We start from the raw sequence: 6,082 nt of genomic DNA on the forward strand, positions 1-6,082 counted from the left end.
ACCCTAATAAAACATTTTTTTCAATGTTTTATTTTTGCACTTTGTTGGCGTGATTGATATACATATTGGTACCAAATTTCAGCATTCTAGTGCTAACGGTTACTGAGATTATCCGCGGACGGACGGACGGACGGACGGACGGACAGACAGACAGACATGGCGAAACTATAAGGGTTCCTAGTTGACTACAGAACCCTAAAAAAGATGAAATTAATACAATTTAAATATATGTTATTGAACCATAGAATGCCGTTCGCTAGTTTGCAGGTACTTATACATTTTACGAAAACAAGTCATTGCCCAGTTTGCGGGGGTAACAGTGACATCTAGCGAACGACAGCGAACAACTCTATCGTTGAGTTTCCTAAACATATCCTAAGTACATTGGGTTTCTCAACAATAAATAAATAAATAAAATTTACTTTTTCTTTTGAGTGAAAACACCGTGTTGATAACCTCTCTCTCCCTCACTTTCTTCCCTTGGCTTCTGGCTGGCTTCCTAAACTTTGACGAGCCATAACATAATATTAAAAATGTAGGGGCTAAGTTTTGATTCCCATAGAAAAATTGAATTACGCGCCATTTCCAGTGCCAAGTTTCGATTGATCGTCATAGTTGACAGACGTCAAAAATACAACGTTACCTCTTTAGTTTTCTAACAGATGGCGTTAGTTATACAAAATAGTAAACGATGTTTTCTTACTCCTTAGAGTCCTAACAGATGGCGTTAGTAGTACAATATTGAACACAAAACTGAGATTTGATTTTTTTTTAAATGACAATAAAATAATTAAATTACTATGTTTAAGCACAACTTCATAGGCGTGATAGTTTTTTCAAAAAATGTACCACAAGGTTCGGAACTTTGTCGACTATAGGAGGGCTTCGCTACCGCTCGCCCTGATAAGTAGGATACTGAAATCTTCTTTCTTCGTTGAGCCATCACAGCTAACTTTAACTTACAAACGGTCTTAAGCACCTACACTTCTGAAGGCGCTTAAGTCATTTTTGCTAATAAAAAAAAACCACAACGTTCTATGAACATTGGTCAAGTGCGAGTCGGTTTTCGACTTTTCCATGCAAAGAACTCATGAGCGCCTGAACGACTATGATGGCAAAGTTAACGTTTCGAACTTTCAAGACTTTACGTATATATCTCGGAAACGATAAGAGATAGAGCAAAATGGACTTCAGATTTGGGCTTTCGGTGGCACAAATTCTATGTTTTCGTCAACAGACACCTTTTTTTGGACCGATTTGAATAAAATTTTGCTCAGTCAATTTATAAACGGTCTTAAGCGCCTCCTTTTTAGTAGGAACTTAAGTCATTTTGTACAAATGAAAAAAAAATTGAACAAGTTCTAAAAAGAAAAAGACAGAAATGAATTTCTTTATACCTGTCCAACTCGATTACACAATTTTAAGACGTTTAGTAACTACTTGCAGCGGCAGTGAGTGAAATTCGTAATCTGAGTTTTTTTTTCTTAAGTCCGACTTACGCTTGACTGTAGATTTCTAATAGGTTTTCCTGTAATCTACATGGAGAGGGCTATCTCGTGTATTTTTTTGAAAATTTTACGCTAAGTAGTTTCGGAGATAAGGGGGGGAATGGTCATTTTTTGCTTATTTTCTTAAATTACTTCTAAATTACCAAAACAAAAAATATAAAAAAATATATTTCAGATGCTGATAAAATGCTCTTTCATTTGATATGTAACACAATATAGTTTTAATAACTTTGATTTTTAATTTTTAATTTTACCCCCCAAAAGTGACCCCTGTGATTAAATTTCATTTAATTAAATTACATGTCCGTCTTTGGGCCACAGGTTTACATACGTGTGCCAAATTTCAAGTAAATCGGTCCAGTAGTTTCGGAGAAATCGGCTGTGACAGAGGGACAGACAGACACGCGAGTGATCCTATAAGGGTTCCGTTTTTCCTCTTTGAGGTACGGAACCCTAAAAATAGTTTATAGCAAGGTTTTGTGGAAGAGAGTTGAAATCGCAGATCAGTCAACCAAAATTCACAGCCCTAGGGCTCCGCGGAGCACACTTTGAGTATGGCTGGCTTAATGAAATTAAATATATTAAAGGAATTAATCTAAACAGACACAACAATAGTCGGTTGTATTGATTGGTTAACAATTAAATAATTTGACCAACAACTAACTTTAGCCAGATTTTTTAATTTTGCCATTTTTTTGGAGGTTTGCAAGTTGATAGATACCAGGAGATGTACCAAGATGTGCCAATTCGTAGTAACAATTATTTAAGATCATATTTATTGTAAAAAGTACGAACTGACACAGTGACATTCCTTGACTGCATGGTATACTCACATCTGGTGCAACCTCAGCGCTTCGAGATGACTATTTCGTCACTACTTTGAAAAAATCTCTTATCTCACGCTGCTCCTCAAAGTTGAAACGCAGTAAGGTAACTGTACACTATTCCGGGATAGTAAAATGTGGTACATTATTCCGGGATACTTTGGTTTTTGTCGCAAAATAAGGAAACTATCAGTAAAATCTTAATTTAAGGCAGTATTTTATTAACTATAGATCAAATAGAACCGAAAAAGTCGATTTTCGAATATCTATCATATCTTTTGAAGCCGTGAGGTACCTCCAAACGCGTCAGTCGCAACCACGCAGTGGTTTCTATGGGCGTGTTTGACGGTGAGCTTAACGCGGCAGCGGAACTTCTTAAGGGTTTACTGTGATGCGAGTAAGTTTATTTATATTAAATTTGTATCATAATTGTCTTATAGTTATTAAAAGACATTTATATCATCTTTTCAAATTAATTTCAAGCATATTTTAATTAAAATACCCGCTCCCGGAATAATGTACACCATTTTGACGCGGTGTACATAATTGCGGGAGTATCCCGTAATAACGGAAACACAGTCCGCAATGTTTTTATGTTTTATTACTATTTGCGGTGAAGTATATTTATATATTTGATGTAAATTTATTGAGTAAAGATTACAGATTATAGTGACATAATTACGGTACATATATTTTTTAGATTTTAGTCTCATAATTGAGTACGAAATGTATACTCGTTGAGTAATACGTGCGAAATATTGGAGTGTGGCATCGACATTAAATTTGTTTTATTTCACAAAATTAAAGCACAAAGGTTACTTATTTCGATGTTTTGAGTATAATTGTTATATAATCTTCCAATGTACTAAGAAAAAAAATTTGTTTGTCTTTTAATATAGCCTTCGTTTTGACTGCCGTAATTAAAAGTACACGACTTTATATGAGTGTATCTTATTCCGGTATGCCTATATAAAGTATATTAAAATATAAAAACACAAAATAAGGTATAGAGACCCGACTATTATGTTTTTAAACTTCCTTAGTTAGCTAAAAATCTTTATACCGCATATTGGTTTGAGTCAGTCTGTCCGTCTACGATTTAGCTCAATCATTATTACTACTAGAAAGCTAAAATTTACATGAGGATAATACATAATAGGATAGACATATATAAATATAAAATAGTACAAATTAGTCATACAGTCAATCTGTGTAAGAACGGCCTATAATATTTATTTATTGAGTACTATTTATTTATATATACATACTTGAATAACGTATCACCACCATATATGTATACGGTGTAGCTCAGTGATCACCAGTACCAAAAAACTGAAATTTTCACGAGTACCGTGCAATTTTTATAACCGGCAATAGCTTCTGGATTGAAATTAAATTTTGAAAAAAAAAACCCCGACATTGTAAAGCGTTTTTCATCAAACATGGCTAAGAACACTCTCGACTAATTCAGCTTTCAAACGAAAAAAACTAATCTAAATTGGTTCATCCATTCGAAAGCGATGCCTTAGACAGACAGTAAAACTTATAACACTCTGTCATTATATCATACAATAGTTATACCGTAAAATATCATATTTCCCATCCCACCCCAACCCATCAAAACATTGCCAATTATAAAAAATACACTCTGTATAAGCATCTATCAAAACGATATGTGCATTTATATATTTATGTAAACAATATTTTTAATTCGTTTTTTTACATTATGCTTCAACAACGTGGACTTTAAAGGTATCCCGTAATTACGTACAACGACTCCCGGAATTGAAGCCATACCAAAATTGTATCCCGGAATTATGGGCAAACTAAGGGTTAAGTAAAACAACGGTAATTTCTATAAATTAGAAGTTACGATGCAAAATAGTGTCTTAAATCCATCGTAGAAGACTTTCATCCTTAAAATAAAATAACAGTTACCTTAAGTCACGACTAGAAACTTGTACTTTTTATAAAATATTATCACCCTATGGCAATTTTTCTACAAACGTCTAACTCACTAAGGATAAGAATTGTTTGTATTCAAAGTAGGAAACGTCTTAAGTTCCGACACGTAATATGGGACAGTTACCTTAAAAGTTGTAACCATTCCGATTGAAATGATCCAGCAACCTTCAAATCAAAGTTGAACAGGCACCTTCTGTGAAGGCTCGCTTCATCGTAGCCCACGTCTTCGCCTCGGCTAGCCTGTGGTCACCCTTTAGGCATGATAAGCCACATGGTGAGTTATGAGGTTTAGAATAAAGTCATTGTAAAAAAATAGATTAAGGCACCAAGTGTATAATAACAAATGTAACGCAAATTGTAACTTTTTGTATTATTGCATCTATTGTACTTTGGCTTACGGATGGTCTCCGAATTGTGTAAATAATGATACATTGCGTGATTTATAAATTTTATGTAATAGCGTTTATAATAAATGGCAAACTAAATCTTTGTTTGTAATTATTAAATTTATACACGATTAGTTTACTCCATTGTGTTACGTTTTAGTGTAGAAAAAAGTAGCAAAATAGAGGTTTCAGACAATTTTTATTTTATAATTTTATAACATCAATTAATATTTTGAACAATAAGTATTTACTATTTACAAATTATAATAAGTATTGATACATTTGTGACTAGATTCATTTGTATGAGTGAGCATATCATTCACATTGCCCGTACATTCCCACGTATTCCTTAAAGTAGGTACTGCCATTGTATATAAATATATAAACGAAAATAACAAGAAACCAGTTCGTTCGTTCCTTATAATTATAATGATACCATAGGAACAGTAAAAACAAGGTACCAACATTCCATAATTCACAAACAAAATAAAACTTACAAAAATTAAAGTAAAATCTCACTGCAGCAATTATATTAAAATATCTTAAAGTAAAATCACATTGTGATGTGCTGGGACGGGATAATCAGAACTGAGTATATTTAAAACTATCAAAAACTAAAACGCACACTAAAATTTCTAATACTAAGAATAATGTGATTTAACTAGCCGTCGAGGAATTTAAACTATTGAAGTCATAGGTGACAGGAATTAATAAAAAAAACATCAATTTATTTGATTTCATTTATGTAACAAAATCAGAACACAAATTCGTGACTATTCGTTACAAAATGGAATCAAAAAATATGCTCGATAAAGAGTTTTATTCAGTACACAATACTTTTTTCATCGATGTTTATTTGTTTGTTATAAATAATTTAAGAAAACCGTCCCTCGCGGACGCCGTTTGTTCGGCAATTTTTTGTGACACACGACAAATTATAAGTAAATCAATTTTATGTGATTGTTTATGGTCAGTTTGTTTACCGATCCGCACGACTATCGACGCAGCGATGATGTATTTTTGGCGTCATTTGCCGACGTTGCGTATTCCGTAAATATAGAAACGTGTCTGCCGGCGAACAGGCCAGGCCCCGTAGCCGAATGGCATTTCTCCGACGCCAAACGAAAGCGATACGCCGCTGGCTCTGTCGCGCCAATACGCAAGCGCGATAGAGATAGATATCTACTAGCGCTTCGTTTCGTGAGCGTTTCGTGAGCGATTGTGCCATTCGGCTAGCCACCCTGGTACTAAAATAATTGTGGATTCCCGAAATCTCTATGACGAACTAAAATTCTTATTCCTTATTGCCCAGATTGCCCATGTAAGTCTATCCAAGTTGATTTCAATTGACATAAGTCATAAACGGTTACCTAAAATTCTGTCAAGTCATTTCAGTCAC

This window comes from Leguminivora glycinivorella, chromosome 11 (genome assembly GCF_023078275.1).
Source record: "Leguminivora glycinivorella isolate SPB_JAAS2020 chromosome 11, LegGlyc_1.1, whole genome shotgun sequence".
Lineage (NCBI taxonomy): Eukaryota > Metazoa > Arthropoda > Insecta > Lepidoptera > Tortricidae > Leguminivora > Leguminivora glycinivorella.